The sequence below is a fragment of the Salvelinus namaycush genome, chromosome 2 (assembly GCF_016432855.1).
Source record: "Salvelinus namaycush isolate Seneca chromosome 2, SaNama_1.0, whole genome shotgun sequence".
NCBI lineage: Eukaryota > Metazoa > Chordata > Actinopteri > Salmoniformes > Salmonidae > Salvelinus > Salvelinus namaycush.
The window spans coordinates 49264232-49282096 of NC_052308.1; the positions used below are offsets into that span (position 1 = coordinate 49264232).

Sequence of the window (17865 nt, forward strand, 5' to 3'; positions counted from 1 at the left end):
TTGACTGTGTGCTTAGGGTCGTTGTCCTGTTGGAAGGTGAACTTTTGCCCCAGTCTGAGGTCCTGAGCAGGTTTTCATCAAGGATCTCTGTACTTTTCTCCATTCATCTTTGCCTCAATCCTGACTAGTCTCCCATTCCCTGAAAAACATCCCCACAGCATGATGCTGCCACCACCACCATGCTTCACCGTAGGGATGGTGCCATGTTTCCTCCAGTGAAGCTTGGCATTCAGGCCAAAGAGCTCAATCTTGGTTTCATCAGACCAGAGAATCTTGTTTCTCATGGTCTGAGTCTTTTGGCAAACTCCAAGCGGCCTGCCATGTGCCTTTTACTGCGGAGTGGCTTCCGTCTGGCCACTCTATCATAAAGACCTAATAGTTGGAGAACTGCAGAGATGGTTGTCCTTCTGGAAGGTTCTACCATCACAGAAGAACTCTGCAGCTCTGTCAGAGTGACCATCGGGTTCTTGGTCACCTCCCTGACCAAGGCCCTTCTCCCCCGATTGCTCAGTTTGGCCGGGCGGCCAGCTCTAGGAAGTCTTGGTGGTTCCAAACTCCTTCCATTTAAGAATGATGGAGGCCACTGTGTTCTTGGGAACCTTCAAAGCTGCAGAAGTTTTTTGGTACCCTTCCCCAGATCTGTGCCTCGACAAACTTGTCTCGAAGCTCTACGGACAATTCCGTCGACCTCATGGCTTGGTTTTTGCTGACATGCACTGTCAGCTGTGGGACCTTATATAGACAGGTGTGCCTTTTCAAATCATGTCCGATATTTAATTTGCCACAGGTGGACTCTAAATAAATTATAGGCATACCAAAAAGTCGTCACGTAAAAAAAGAAAAAAAAAAAAAAGCCTTTATTACAGCAAAGACTAAAAACAGACGCATTCATTTGTGAACACAATTCCCGAAATGGAATGGTTCAGGCCTATTTATTGTTAACGATAATTATTCAATGTTTGCTTTGTTATTTTAAAAACTAAAATGCTTGATTGCATTTCAAATCATGAATGACAAGTATGCTATGAAAGACCTGAACAAATAAATGATTGATTGATACAGTAGCCTATATAAAAATATTGAAATAGGCCTAAGTAAGTTACGGTTTTAAGACTAAACAGGATGCACTATTAGGCCTACAGCTCGATGGTGGTTATACAAGGCTGCTATACAAAGCCTACTAATGATAATGAAATAAAATTATTATTATTATATAAAGGAAAAATTTGGGGGTTTATAAGTAAGGTCTTAAAAGTCAAGCTTGTGAACTGCAGCTGGCAAGCCTGAGGTGATTTACAATCTGACAAGAAAGGTCTACGAAAGTGCAAACCCATGCCATTGGTAGGTTATAATTCAATGAAACTTATATTTTAACCATTTCACATAACGAAATTGAAGTTTAACCCTTCATAGGAAAGACAACATAATGACGTGTCAAGATATAGTAGAGGTAAGGGAGGAATGAGTCCAGCTAGCTCAAATAAACAAGGGAATGAAATGGGTGTATCAATCCCTGAGTCTAGGGGGGGGTTAGAGGTATACACTGAGTCTACAAGACATTAAGAACACCTGCTCTTTACATGACTTACACTGACCAGGTGAATCCAAGTGAAAGCCATGATCCCTTATTGATGTCACTTGTTAAATCCACTTAAAATCAGTGTAGACGAAAGGGGAGGAGACAGGTTAAAGAAGGATTTTTAAGACTTGAGAAAATTGAGACATGGATTATGTATGTGGCATTCAGAGGGTGAACGGGCAAGACCAAAAAATATAAGTGCCTTTGAACAGGGTATGGTAGTAGGTGCCAGGAGCACCGGTTTGTGTCAAGAACTGCAACGCTGCTGGGCTTTTCATGCGCAACAGTTTCCTGTGTGTATCAAGAATGATCCACTACCCAAAAGGACATCCAGCCAACTTGACAACTGTGGGCAGCATTGGAGTCAACACGGACCAGCATCCATGTGGAACACTTCCGAAACCTTGTCGAGTCCAAGCACTGATGAATTCAGGTTGTTCTGAGGGCAAAAGCGGGGGTTGCAGCTTAATTAGGAAGGTGTTCATAATGTTTGGGAAACTCAGTGTATATACAAGCAGTTTGTGAGACTGGTAACAGATTAAGACTGACTGATGCTGTTGAAATGCAGTTCTTGAGGAGAAACGACCACACTGGATTTGTGTACATCTCGCCAGCCAAGGACGACAAGGCTTGGGTGGCTGCAGGTCAAGTTGTCCATTCCCTGTGTCCTTTTGAGGACAACAAGGGGAGGAGATACCATTTTATCGAGCCTGTGCTGGCAGATTATAGGGTGTGAGATTAATACAAAGCATGAGCTAATAAAATTAAAAAACACTGAATTGAGTTTTTGTATGTTTATTCTGTCACTCAGGTGGATTGCTAATAATATTTTAAAATAAAACATCTGTCATTAATGATCTAGAATGAAATGACTAAAACGTTGTAAATTTGAAACGGAGTGCAGTGTCATCACTTGCTGTCTTGTCTTTTGGGACCCTGTCACATCCATAACGCAGAATGTCACATCCATAACAACATTCTCCTCTAGTGTTATGAAGGGTAAAATATTTCTATAATTGAGGTATGCAGCACTCTAATTCGCAATGAAAACAGAGATTTTCAAATAAAGAATTGTAAAATAAAATTAAAAAAAATTGCACATTTCTGCATTTCTGGTTGTTAAGACGGGACCCACGAGTGCCCTTTGATAGCCTATGCAATAACTATTCAAGACACTGGAGATTTCTTGGATCTTTGAGGTGCGCTGCATTTTCAGATTATACAAGTATTATGATTAAGTTTGGTGAAGAAATAATTAATATACAAAAACACTCCTTTTACACAGAGTCACAACCATAAAGAATGTCATATCCATAACGGTAAATTTTCCTCTCTAAAGAATATGACAATTGCTGCATTTTCATTGTAGTTGTTTTAGTGTAGCCAAGCCTTACTTTCAAAGTGGCCGTTGTGTCCCTTCTCGCAAAAATGCATGTCCATTTCCGTCACATCCATAACAAAAGTTTTGCTGTTCCGTTACACAATTCTAAGTAATACCACTTTGAAGTAATTGTGTATACACTTCCCCTATGGGGTTCTGCAAATCTACACATTCACATTTTCATTCATGCCTGATAAGTCAATTCTGTGAAACATTTTGTTTCTCATTTTGTGTGCAAATGTCACCTAAATCACGCTGGAATTGCTCTGCACAGGGTCTTGCAGGCAGAATGTATAGGTACAAATGTAAAAAGCATATCAAACATCCTTCTTCCCAATTAAATTTCTATGTGAGAAATGCCAGAACAATCTCAGAATGACATTGCTATTGCCAGAACAATGTCAACTAACGTCGGATATTTCAACTGCTTCATAGCAAAAGAGTGTTCCATACTCAAATCGGGAAGTGTCCATTACAAGTACCTTTCTATGGCATTTGGTGCCACCTCCCACACACACGCAGACAAACAGTTACACATCCACATGTAACTAGTGCATGTATGGCACAAGGGGAAACGTCAAAGAGCCACCTATAATACCTCACATTACACAAACACTATGCTGAGTCATGCTGCCATCTATGACATGGGGTTGTGTGCAGGCCAGGTTGGCGGCACTGCTCCACCTAGATCAGCCTTGCAATGGCAATGACTGTCAGGGACGGACTTTCCACGTCCCAAATACAGTGCACTATTTTTGACCAGAGCCCTACGGGTTACTGTCTGACTGTACGCTCTGGATAAGAGGGTCAATACGTAAAAGTAAAATGTAGTGCACTAAATAAGGAATAGGGTACTGTTTGGGACGCAGACATTCCCTTCCATACAAAGGTTCACTGCCCAAGGCCAGTAGTGCTTTCCAATGTGGAGAAAAACAAGCACCAGATTCCTCAGTCACCACCACCCCGCCCCTACAGCAGGAGCTCTATCTGGGCCTTCCTCTCCCCTCACCAGGAACAGTACCAAGGACAACCAGCGGGGGCAGTGTTTGCCCAGACAGACATTACTAGGGGGTGAGTCATCCAGAATTAGGCTGGGCAGCCGGTCATGTGATCCACACTCCACGACTACGCAGACGCTGGAACACTGACCCACACTCCTCCCCCTCCCCTCCCCGTCTCATCCGCCCAGCCACCTCGCAGGACAGCCAGGAAGCAGAGCAGACTGTGGCTGCAGAAAGAAGAAGCAGCCCTGGGAGCGTGTGAACCCAGCAGCAGCAGCAGAGAGAGGATTTGGCTTAGAGCAAGGTCACCTGAAGGCCACCCACACGCACTGACTGACTCTCACACAGACATGAACGCATTCAAAACTTGCACATGTACACACACAGTCACAAGGGTGTGGCTTTTAAGGCTTCCAACAAAATCATTCTTCCGCACTACACAGACCTTGATCCACCCTTGTATAAAGTTATTGTTCAACTGTAGTGGTGGGTCCAGTAATGGGTAGCCTAGTAAAAGTACTAAGATGCATGGCATTTCTGAACTGGTCACTTAGCTACGTTTAAAGCTAGCTTGCGTGCGTTCCCAGTGCCTAGTTACCAGCATCTAGCCACAACAATGGGTTAGCTAATGGCCTAGCTGCCTCCACTAACGTCAAGGTCGGCTAACTCTGCTGCCCAACATTTATTTCTAGCTGGACAGCGATAACTGTCTCTTGATTAGAGTGGAACTTGCTGACGGCAATCCATAGGCGACTGTTGATTGGTTTGGTCCTAGAAATGTTTGATATATATATATGTTTAAATATGTTGTTGCAGATTCAAGCCTCGTGTTAGGTTTGATATGAAGGAATAATATACAAAGCGTTTAAGGTACAGATCAACATGCCAATTTTACACTTCCGAGTTGAATTCCCCTTTAAATCTGAGGAACCATTTAGTAACTTTTCTTTGAGATAAAATGTTCATCTATAACAAGTAGACTATAGTCAGAAAATCCGAGCCGTATATAAAGTACCAGTCAAAAGTTGACAAACCTAATAGTGAAGACATCAAAACTATGAAATAGGTAGTAACCAAAAAAAGTGTTAAACTAATCAAAAAATATTTTATATTTGAGATTCTTCAAAGTAGCCACCCTTTGCCTTGATGACAGCTTTGCACACTCCTGGCATTCTCTCGACCAGCTTCATGGGGTAGTCACCTGGAATAAATCTAAACAGGTGTGCCTTGTTAAAAAAGTGAATTTGTGGAATTTCTTTCCTTAATGCGTTTGAGCAAAACATTTGTGTTGTGACAAGGTAGGGGTGGTATACAGAAGGTAGCCCTATTTGGTAAAAGACCAAGTCCATATGGCAAGAACAGCTCAAATAAGCAAAGAGAAACGACAGTCCTTCATTACTTTAAGACATGACGGTCAGTCAATACGGGAAATTTTAAAGAAATTGAAAGTTTCTTCAAGTGAGGTCGCAAAAACCATCAAGCGCTATGAAACTGGCTCTCATGAGGACCGCCACAGGAAAGGAAGACCCAGAGTTACCTCTGCTGCAGAGGATATGTTCATTAGAGTTACCAGCCTCAGAAATTGCAGCCCAAATAAATTCTTCAGAGTTCAAGTAACAGACACATCAACAGTTCAGAAGAGACTGCGTGAATCAGGCCTTCATGGTCGAAATGCTGCAAAGAAACCACTACTAAAGGACACCAATAAGAAGAGACTTGCTTGGGCCAAGAAACACGAGCAATGGACATTAGACCGGTGGAAATCTGTCCATTGGTCCGATTAGTCCAGATTTGAGATTTTTGGTTCCAATAACGGTGTATTTGTGAGACGCAGAGTAGGTGAATGCATGAACTCTGCATGTGTGATTCCCACCGTGAAGAATGGAGGAGGTGTGATGTGTGGGTGTGCTTTTCTGGTGACACTGTCTGATTTATTTAGAATTCAAGGCACACTTAACCAGCACGGCTAACACAGCAGCGATATTCTATCTGGTTTGCTCTTAGTGGGACTATCATTTGTTTTTCAACAGGACAATGACTCCAAAACACCTCCAGGCTGTGTAAGGGCTATTTGACCAAGGAGGGAGATGGAGTGCTGCATCAGATGACCTGGTCTCCACAATCACCCGACCTCAAACCAGTTGAGATGGTTTGGGATGAGATGGACCGCAGAGTGAAGGAAAAGCAGCCAACGGGTCCTCAGCATATGTGGGAACTCCTTCAAGACTGTTAGAAAAGGTCATCGGTTGGTGTTTCCTCCAACGCATTGGTGTGGCTGTCTTCCAGGTTAACCGGGCGGGTATTAAGAAGCCTGGTTTGGCAGGTCATGTTTCAGAGGACGCATGACTCTACCTTCGCCTCACCCGAGACCGTTGGAGAGTTGCATTCCAGGTGAAGCTGGTTGAGAGAATGCCAAGAGTGTGCTAAGCTGTCATCAAGGCAATGGGTGGCTACTTTGAAGAAACTCAAATATAAAATATATTTTGATTTGTTTAAGCCTTTTTTGGTTACTACATGGTTCCATGTGTTATTTAATAGTTTATGTCTTCACTATTATTCTACAATGTATAAAATAGTAAAAAATAATAATAATAATAATAAATAAAAAAAAACACTTGAATGAGCAGGTGCCCAAATGTTTGATCTGTACATATTTTATACATGGGTTTTCACAAAATTGGGGAATTACCAATTGCAATCTAATTACAATATTGTCTCGTCGCTGCAACTCCCCAACGGACTCAGGTGCGGCGAAGGTAGAGTCATGCTTCCTCTGAAACAAGGTCAAACCAGGCTTCTTAATACCCGCCCGGTTAACCTGGAAGCCAGCCACACCAATGTGTTGGAGGAAACACCAACCGATGACCTAAGTCAGCCTGCAGGCGCCTGGCCAGCCACAAGGAGTCGCTAGAGCGCAATGAGCCACGTAAAGCTCCCCCGGACAAACCCTCCCCTAACCCGGACGACGCTGGGCCAGGGTTGTAACAGTCTTGTGTGTATTTGCATTTCTGTAAAAAAGTACACACCATCATTTCCCTGTTTTGCCTTCTTGCCAGGTCACCTTCGTAAAACAGGTTTCTAGCCTAGCCTCAAATGGTTCTTACCTGGTAAAATAAAATAGAGAGAAGTGCTTATTAAAAACAACTTGACTGTTAGAAGCGAGAGAGCTGTACTATTTTTTGGGACAGAAATAGCCGGTTCCCTGCGAGGCCTCAAAGGGAGTTCACGATTGGGCCTTGTTCCAAAACAACCAGACGGTGAACTGAGAGATAAATTCCAAAAGGGAAAAGAAAAGGCCTCTTTACCTCTCCCTCTTTCCCTTGTTTGCTCCCCCTAGCCTTGAATTCCAGGCTCAAATTACCAATGGCCTCAAAGTCTTTTCACTTCACTAGAAGAGGCCATTTTGGAGAGGAGTCTGAGGGGGACACAAAATGAACAGCAGAGAGAATACTTTCTCCCTCCCTATCCTGCTTCCGCTCTTCCCCGTCTGTCCCTCACTGACTGTCTCTCTTTTATTTCACTCTCCAGACAGTTAAGCTATGCTACACACACACACACACACACACTTGTCCCTGGAGGGATAGTGCATGTATGGCATCACAAGAAGGGGGAGAGAAACCAGGATGTGTACACAGACACACAACAACTACACACCTAGCTACAGTGTAGCAGGGCGGAGTAAAGGCGTCAGCATGCCTCATTTCAGCTGGCGGCCAGCTGAGGTCGGCCAGGTGAACCAAACGAGTGTGCTTGCATACTCCTTTAAAAAAAAAAAAAAAACTTTGCTTGAAAAATGGGAAAAGAGGCAATAGTACTGCTTGTCCATTTTGAGATGCCATAGCCAGTATACTCATAATTAACGCAGGAAACTAACGCAAGAAATCTGCCATACATTTTTACATTTTTGCCGAGGAGATCTTAGTCGTGCAATTTTACATCTAAGATGTTCGATGCAGTATTCTCAATGAAAAAATGAAAACGAGTCATCTCTTGTTGAATGACAAACTTAGTTGACCACTATAGTTGACCAATAACGGACGGAGGGTTGTAGACTTCAGCTCCTAACTTTGGCTGGCCCCGGGAAAAAAAAGTATACCCGAACATTTTCTTACTTACTGTGGCGTTCGTTGAAAGCATTTGCATGGGAAAAATTAGGCTAGGCCTACGTCTGTCGCACAGAAATAATTTGTTACTAGCACGTAGTAGTAGGCCTACACATCAGACACACACCTTGTCAAGTCATTCCCATGTTTGGCCGCCAAAGATTAGCCTACACCAACACTCTGTCACCCCGAAACCACACTGCAATGGCTGTGCGTATTCTGCAATACCGCAATCACATTACCGTACAGACTAGGGATGCACGATATATCGGTGAACATATCGGAAAACGCCGATATTAGCTAAAAATGCCAACATCGGCCCAATGTCTAGTTTAAAAGCCAATGTGCAAAACCGATGTCAAAGCTGACGTGCATACCTATAATAACTTAGGTAGATGATGTAATGACTGCATGAAAAATACAGCGCTACACAGAACAAAATCAGAAAAATACTAAGCGCACAGTTTCAACAAGTAAACAAGTTCAAGTCGAGCAGTCATTTGAAAGAAAATGTCAGCGAGACAAAGGCGAAATCCATTAACACCAAGATAACGGAATTCATTGCCCTTGACAATCAACCGTTCTCCGTTGTGGATGATGTTGGCTTTCGCCGACTGGTCGAGCCTCGGTACACATGACCAAGTAGGTGCTATTTTTAAGATGTTGCCCTACCGGAGTTAGACAGTATTGTTGAAACACACATCTATGAGTGTCACTTCTATTAGCTTCACGACTGACATTTGGACAAGCGTTGTCAGCCCCGTGAGCATGCGGAGTCTGACAGCACAGTGGGTCGACGAGGATTTCGTACTGAGGAAAGCCATAATGCATGCTCAAGAACGTGCTGGTTCTCATACCGCTGCTGCCATTTCAATGGCATTAGAGAACATGTTTGAAACATGAACACACTCCTAGCGCCGTTCGAACAACTGACTCGAAAAATAAGCTCAAGTGCGTCTGCAGCGGACTTGATACACTCTGTCATGGCATTGAAATGCCTGCTCAGCAAAACTGCCGGCACACATCGTGGGGTTAAAAAAAGTACTCTACAAGAGGCTGTGAACAAGCGATTTGGTGGCAGTCTCTCTGAGCCTCTGTCGTCACCATGCTCAATGCTAGGTAGAAGGACTGCTACTTCGATGCAGACAAGAAACAGGGTTTATGAGAAATGTTACAGACAGAGCTGGAAAAGATGGAAACGGACACAGTGACAGTGCGCACCAAGGAAGGGAGGCCACGGACAGACTTCACTGATTGACATGTATGATGAAATCCTGGTTGAGACTGAACAAATGAACAACAAAACAGCACAGCAAGTAAGTGAAAGAAATAGGTTTTGATTATGTTTTACTGGTAATGGGGACATATGTAAATGCCAACAGAATAATGTTTGTCTGTGTGTGTGTTAACTATTTAACTACTGGAATGCTTAAAAAAAAGGCAGCTACATTTTTAAATATCGGTTATCGTATGCTTTTTTTTTTTTGAAAAACATGCTACCTTACATGCAAAAACTCCAAAAGGGATACAGTACCTTGGTAATGTGAATGCCGCACAAGTACTGTTAGCAAACTTTTTGTGAGTGCCCACCAGAAACCTTTAGCGTAATATAAGACCATAGCCCTAAGCACAACGCGAGCCTCATTAACCCCCGCAGAACGTTAGAGAAATACACTTGAAGTGGACAAAGTGGTTCAGAAAAGCTAGTCTCACGTTTCGATTCTTCAATGACGTGTTGCTTCAGCACGGGGGTAGGCTATAGCCTAGCATGTTTCGCTGTGGGTTATTTTTAATTGTGGCTGATTGGCATCAGAAAAAGAGGACAACTGATGCTTGAGGTCTAGATTGAGGGTATGGGCTCAAAGACAAAGGAGCTTACTGATGCACATCGTACTGGCTGAATTGACAGAACATGTGTGGTGGGTGATGAGAAGTAGGATAGAACATTGATCAAAAGGTGAATAGCCATCTTCTGGGGAACAAGTAGGAAATCAAGGCCTCAATGAGAAATATTTCCAAACTCATACCTCTTTCGTTTCCTCTTGTGCGCACACACATTCACACACTGACGTCAGAGACTGATTCTGCAATCATGTGTTGTACACGGCCTGGGATGAGCGCTTCACATTTGAGCTGCGGGGGGGATAGTCAAATAACAGGATAGGCTACATTTGTTCACATATTTTTCTGTTTTGGAAAAATAGAAAATAAAAGAGAGGCTAAGGTTATTGAAGCAGGTAGAAGGGTAAAGCTCCTCACTCAAATCCAACAATATTTGGCAGAATTCAATCATCATTTATGCAAACCTTTCAAATGAAAATAACGCAGCGAGAGGGGGGGGGGGGAAATAAGGGCAGGAGCGAAAGTACAGTTTGCATTATATCGGCTCTTCCATCTCTCTTACCCTCTTTGAATCTAATATCCACCACCCGCTGCTCCCTCAAAAAAAAATGCAATTACGTGACAACAACCGTCTGCTCTACGCACAACACAATTATTCCCCACATCGACAGTCTCCTGGTCTCACAAGAAAAAACGTCTACATCAGATAGGACACCAGCTGGCCTCCTGCTAAAAGCAACCCCTGAAAGTAAACATGGGATACTACTGAGAGACGAGCTATCACGATAATAATCCCACGAAATGGTATGAGTCCCAACTTTAGTATCCTTTTTAGTTAATGATATATTTCAACATCTGATATCACGATCTTGACATATTGTCACATCGTCGAGCCAGCAAAAACTACAAAAGAAAAAGTAGAATGACTAAACCGCGACTTCCAGTCAAATTTTGGTCAGCCGGTGTGTCGTCAGATCATTATGCCGCCATCATGATCTGACCGTTCTCATGCCGTGCGGTCAGGCGGCGAGGAACACATTGCAGCCTTCCATTAACACAACAATGTCCAGCTGTCTGAATGGACCGGGACCAGACTGGGGATGAGAAGGACACAATGGAGAACAAAGGGGGAGAGAGTGCCATAGGAGGAGGAGGGGAAGAGAGCAGGCCGACAGAAGGGCCAGTACACAAAATCAATCATCTGTTTCGGGAGCAAACAAACCAAGCCACTGTCCACTGGGGCAACAGAGGAAAGGGAGGAAGGGAAGGGGTGTCTATTTGGGTACACAATATCCTAGCCTGCCCTATCACTTTATATTAGTCAGACTGAGACATCAGAGCTGCTCATTGAATAAATAAAAAAAGTCTTCTTCTCGACGTTCTGAGGTCTAAGCTAACAAATCGGCTTAGCTTAGCTGTGAATGGAGCCGTACAATGTGAGTCCAGTCGACATTCATCACGGGGCGGTTACTTTCTTACATTTGTTGGAACAAAAATGTACGTGTTAGCTACATTTGTTTGAACAAAAATGTACGTGCTAGCTACATTTGTTTGAACTCGTTGGCTTCCTGGGTGTCGAGGGTGTAATTTCCCCCTGAGAGAGAGAGTGTGTGTGTGTGTGTGTGTGTGTGTGTGTGTGTGTGTGTCTCACACACACGGGTCAGCCCTTGTGCCACCTCGCACTGATGTTCATCACAACACACATACGTATGCTAACGCTAGGCTAGAGGCAGCATCACAGAGAGGCCATTTTACATGCCTGGGAGCTCCTGGGTTTAGCCCATGTGTCTGCTTCCCACAAAGTATATTCTGTTCGGGGCCTAGGAAATGCAATAATACAATGATTTAAACAGGAACCAAAAACGACAGCATACAGTATTTAATAAAGTAAGCATGGCTGAGTGAAAACAAAAACAAAAATCAGACCATTGCATGATTGTGGTCAGGACAGAGTGCACACATCTACTGCTGCCAAACTTTCAATACAACCATAACCAGTTTTGGGAGGGGGGAGGGAGACATGTAGCAACTCTGGAAAAGGGCATTGAAAAAAGGCAGCCTTCACGAGGCTGCAGTGGGTGGAGAGGTGTTGAGCGGCCAAACTCCTATTTCTTTCATCTTCCTCATTTGCTCTCTGAGGTGCAACAACACCCTTTGTGTAAACACACAAGTCAGAAATATGGTTTTGCAATGGTTTCACCTGACCAAGGCAAATGTGTCAGTACTCGGGGACTCGAGCTTGTTTTATTGTCCCTGCCACATAAGAGAGGGGAACATGGCCAAGCTCTTCTTCCCTGAAGAAAAGCTTGTCTCTGCCATACACAACAGGTCTCTTCATTAATCAGAGCCTTTTGTGAAAAAAATGTATGAATAAATAAAAACTAGGAAGGGAGAAACTGCCTGTGTGGGAGAGCAAGGCGGAAAGAGAAAGAACGAAAGAGAAAGAACAGAGAGCGAAGGACAGAGCATGAGGGCGGAAAACCAAAGAGAAGAGAGAACATGAGAGAAGGGGAGGGAGGGCGTGAGGAGACAGCAAGAAAGAACGAGAGAGGAGAGAGTGTGAGATGATTACGTAGCTCACTCGCCCGCTTCTCCTGGCCTTGTTTTTCCCCCAGCCTCTTCCTCCTCCCCCTCCATTATTTTCCCAAGAAGCTTTGCTCCTCGCCACACAACAGAATTACCCAGCAGAGCCCTCTGCAACACTGCTCTCCCAGTGCCATGGCTGAGTTGAGGAATCGGCAAGCCCCATTGGAGCAACTCCAGAGCGCCTGGGCCAATCAGAGGGCACCAGAGAGCCAGGCGTCACAGCGACTTTTTTTTAACCCCATTGTGCAAGACGAGCCAGCAATACAACACAGAGCAGCTGCCGAAGAGCAGAGAGAGAGAGAAAGAGAGCGAGAGAAACAGAGAGAGCGAGCAAGTGAAGGAACAAGAGACATAGCAAGAGGGAGGGAAAGAGTCACATACGCAGGCAGTCACACACCCTTAAACACATATTCAAATGCAGGCAACCTTCACTGACATGGACATGAGCGAAACAATGTTGCAAAAGCAATCAATATCCAGCATGTACAGTACTAACCACATTCTTGCTATCGTCCAGTCAGTAAAAAGGTATAGACTCAGTCAGGAAAAGCAACCATAGCAATCTCCTAATAAAAGAAGCAGAGATAATGGATTAACTGAAAGCCAGTGTTTCCGCTGCAGTCATTTAGCTGTGGCGCTGCACCAAAATCATTGCCACCATGCCCCAAAAATATGGAATATTAGAGAGAAAAAGTACTCGGACACTGACAACTGACACTGACAACCCCATAGTAGAATATTTTATCTATATAGACGGCTTGTTGTGTGATCTATGTGAGAGAAATCTCTCTCGAGGCGTATTCAAGTTACGACCGCCACCTAATATAGCCGGCAAAAATAGGCTACATTTATTTAGTGGGCAACTCAAACTTTTAGTAGTCACATCGGTTTACACTTTATATGGCCTGCGTATGGTCTAATGAACGAAAGCCTGAATTCATGGGATCACTGAATAAGCTTAAACAAAATAGGTCTACCTGCTTGCACTTTGTGCAGGCGGTATATCCATCTACCACACCGTTGTCCTTCCAAACAGGGGATTTCACTCATGCAGCACCTGTTTCCACAATTGTGTTGTAGCCTATACCCTTATCATAACCTTGCCTTTCATTTCTCTGGTTAGGCCTACGTTAGCCATTTTCGCGTGAGCTAGGCTATCCAAAGAAAGTAAACTTGGCAATGTGTCGGAATCTCACGTGGGGGAGAGTTTAAATCAACTCTGCGGTGGACAAATTCAAACATTTTAGCCCCACACAAATAATGGACAGTCCAATATGTTAATCATTTTTAAATGAGCTCCAGTCATTTATAAAAATTATCCGGGGGGGGGGACACACCCTCCTCCATGAACCCCCGCCCCCCCCCCCCCCACTGCTGGGAATAAATGTGTAGAAGAAACCATTCTGAAAGCCATTTCAAATCACTACCAAACAAGGAGGTAGCTAAAGTGAAACCACAGTCTCTCAGACACAACCAAGCTTCTCTTATTAATTCTCTGAGCCATGAATTCAATCCGTCCAACTGGCCATATAATGACACATTCAAAACAGTGACTGTGCTCTGCATAAGCAGAAACTCACCACTGCATTACCATGTCAATGGACACACCTGCCCTCCATGTAATGAATCGAAGTGTCATCAGCATACAAATGGGGTAGCTAAAAAAAAAAGGGCAAATTTCCCCCCACTCTCTCTCTTTGCTCTTCCTAACAACCAGCCACATCCCCCCCGGCCTAAAGTAGTCTGCACGACGGAGCTGGGATCCTGTCTTCCTTTGTTGAAAACCGGCCAGCATCCTGCCTGTCTCTCTTTCACACACACACACACACAAAGGTGATCCAAATAAGATGCAACTATGTCAACATTTGAGAAACAACCTCCCCTTCCATGGATTGGTGTTATGTTAGTTCAACGACACATTGTTGCACCAACAGTAATGATCACTTGTTGTTATTTTACAGCTGTGTGCGTGTAGCCATCTATCCACTTTAATAGGAACACCACAAAAAACCAGGCCAGACTAATCTTGCCGGTCCACACATTCCTTCAGATCTCTGAAAGTTAGCGAGGCCCACTTTTGGGGGGAATTCCACAGCCTCCCCACACACACGCGCACACACACACACACAATAAAGCAAAGGAAATCCGAGCAGATGTTATTCAACAGTACAGTACTCCCGAAGATAAGCTTGCCAAGGCAAAACACAAGTGTACAGAAGCCATTTTCTCTTTCTGAATGACTCCTACGTTACCTCCTTTATGTTGATTGTGTGTTACATGTATGTAGGCTAAATTCTTTATGTTACGCGGGTGGTGGGAAGTGTTTTACCCTCACAAGGTGACCCTGTGTAAGAGGCGCCTAAAAATGCAAAATGGTAGGCTATATGAGGCAGGTTATAGAAAAGGAACAAGTCAAGTAGACCATGTGGACATTTCACAATATTTGCAGGTTGGGTTAAGAAAGCGAGCCATTGTGTGTCCATGTCCCAATTCTCTCTGCGTTTCTTAGGGGCTTGTGTGCTTGTCTTTGTCTCTCTTGGTGAGCACACCGTTTGTTCTAGATAACAAGGGTCGGGCCAGGGGGAGTGTGGGGGGCTTATGTTTCAAATGGTTATGAGTGGCCAGAACGGCAGCGGCGAGGCTATTAAAAGACAGGAAAACATATTCAGAGAATGCGCGCCGGGACCAATCAAAATAAGTCTCTACTCTGTGCGCCTTACCACCGGCATGCTTCGAGAGCAACCAACACATTTCAATCCCGCCTATTCGGTATGAAATTGGCAAGGTCATGGTAGCCGCACAACTAAGGTTGTGGATAGCCAAACGGTTTCATCAAATCACCAGTCCATCGGTGACATTTAAGTTTTACCATTTTATTCCTGACAATCTGAAAAAATGGACTGACTATTTTGCGGTTATACAAAACAGGAGCTCTTGATGTGTAGGCCTATCATGCTGTGTTGTGACACCGAAGGCTTCGAATCTAAGCAGAGCTAATCAACAGCAGCATACCTTGCTATACCATCAAATAAAGTACATGTATCCAAACGTTACAGCAGCTCATCTACTTGGGTTGAAATGAGGACGGACAAATTAACCATTATACACTCATTTCATTTGTAGAAGAACTTTGACATTTGAAGAATATTTGTAGAAAACATGGCAAATTCGTATTATTATTCCAAAGGAGGACTAGGTAATGACACGTTGAACACTGAGTCGTACACAACACATTCGCTTTGACTAGGTCGTCACACATCCGGTTCCAGATTGGCCTACACAGGCAAAACTGGGAGGAAATCAAACAGACTTATTTTTCTCACTGTAGCCAACTCTCTGCTCTGGGAGCAACAGACTGCGCATGTACAGGTAACTGCCAAAATAAAGGAAACACCAACATGACATGTCCTAATAGAGCATTGGGCCACCACTAGTCGCCACCACTAGTCGTTCTGGCGATTCAACAAATGTCTGGAACTCTATTGGAGGGATGCGACACTAATCTTCTATGAAAATGTTCCATCATTTGGAATCTCCCATAAGTGTCCAATTGAATTGATATCTAGTGATTGAGACACACTCTTTAAGCCCCCTATGCTCCTTTGAGACCCCTCTCACAAAGTCAATGAGATATCTTCTTCTAGCCATGGTAGCCAAAATAATGGGCAACTGTTTTTTTATTTTATATACATGAACCTTAGCATGATGGGATGTAAATTATTTAATTAATTCAGGAACCACACCTGTGTAGAAGCACCTGCTTTCAATATACTTTGTATCCCTCATTTACTCAAGTGTTTCCTTTATTTTGGCAGTTACCTGTACCTCATGGAGTCTACATGGGGCAGCTGAGTTTACCCAAATAACTCAGGCAACGATGAGGGAGGGCAGCGATTGTGGCGTCCAAATGAATTTAGCAAACTATATAACATAAGCTCAACGCACAATGGCCCTTTACTATTGTAACAATGCATAAGTAAAACATTTTAACGGCTGCCAGCCAGTATACAAAATTAAATGTTAAGATCAGTAAGCCTTCTTACTGATCTTACAATTAGGCCAACGTCAACAACAAGAAAGATCCAGGCCAGCCATGGGTGAAGCTAAAAATAAACTGCGAGGGCTTGTCCAAATCAACTCTCTACAAAGACAGGAAAGATTAATCTGACTACATTGGTGGCAACTAAGTGAAACAGTTGCCCGTCGAGTTCATCGTGTGTGTCATTACCAGGGCATTGTCCAACATAGACCGACAATCAAACAGGCCAAAACAGTGTTGAATCAACTTCGCAGAAAAACAGAGCTCAGCATCAGCATCCGAGTCTACAGCGATTCCATTCTCGCGCAACAATTCTAGCGCTCCGACTCACTTGTTGAAATAAAAATGGAGGCTAAAAAAGGAAACGCGAGCTCCCTTCAAAAATACCACCCATTTCTATTCTCCACCAGAGGTTGGGGGTTGGTAGATGGGGGAGGTGGAGAAGAATGAGAAAAGCAAATCACTACTATTGAGATATGAGATATGGCTTTCTATTAGCTCGAATCGACAAAGAAAAAGTTATTTCCCCAATCTTATATAGCCTACATTTATTTTTTTACACCACAAGGCTAATACACTGAACTCAAACGTAGCTAGGGTTAGGCTAACAGTATTGGCTAACTTGGAATAAATAACAGAATAGCCTAACTCAATGTAAGCACAACTGTAAACATGTTCAGCAAACGTAGCTATATTCACCATCTCACAACTCAGACTGATAATGAAATACTGAATCAAGTGAGTACACAATCAACTGGAAAATGTCCATAAAGTTAGCAACATCCTTGCTAGCCTAGTCAACTAGTTAACTTCCTTGAGGACATTTCCCTCACTAATTTTCGTCCAAGGCTGCTCCTAAATGCAGAGCTAGCTACCAAGAAATGCAACTTTGTATCAAACTGATGATTCCAAACCACAGCCATCTACACCCACACTATCAACTTGCTAAGGCAAGCCAATCAACTTGTAAGCAACCTAGCTATCTAGCCAATTTTGCTAACAAGCTCATATAGTTAGCTAACTAGCTAATAAACACCAAACCAGGGTCCCATGGAACCTACTAAGAATGTCTTCTTGAAACGTGGTTTATTCTAATGTAGTTGGCTAGTTGTAGTATAAAACCACTTACTAAGTGGACAGTCACTTCAAGGGGAAAAGGTATATAGCTACAAATAGTTAACAGCTAGCTAGATTTCCTATTTTTAGGTAGACTATACTCAATGTAGTGAGAACAAAAAAACGAAAGATGGATATTCATCTTGATATGAATATTCAGCTGCTCAGTCATCGTGGGAACCAACCATTAGAAGTTGAAACCTCTGTAACAGTTATGG

At 43.4% G+C, this 17865-nt stretch overlaps 1 protein-coding gene across 3 annotated transcripts in view; it reads right to left on the reverse strand.

The window, feature by feature from the left end:
- LOC120064304 (histone-lysine N-methyltransferase SETD5-like) overlaps positions 1-17865 on the reverse strand; it is a 50717-nt gene that overhangs the window by 31926 nt on the left and 926 nt on the right. The window lies entirely within an intron of this gene.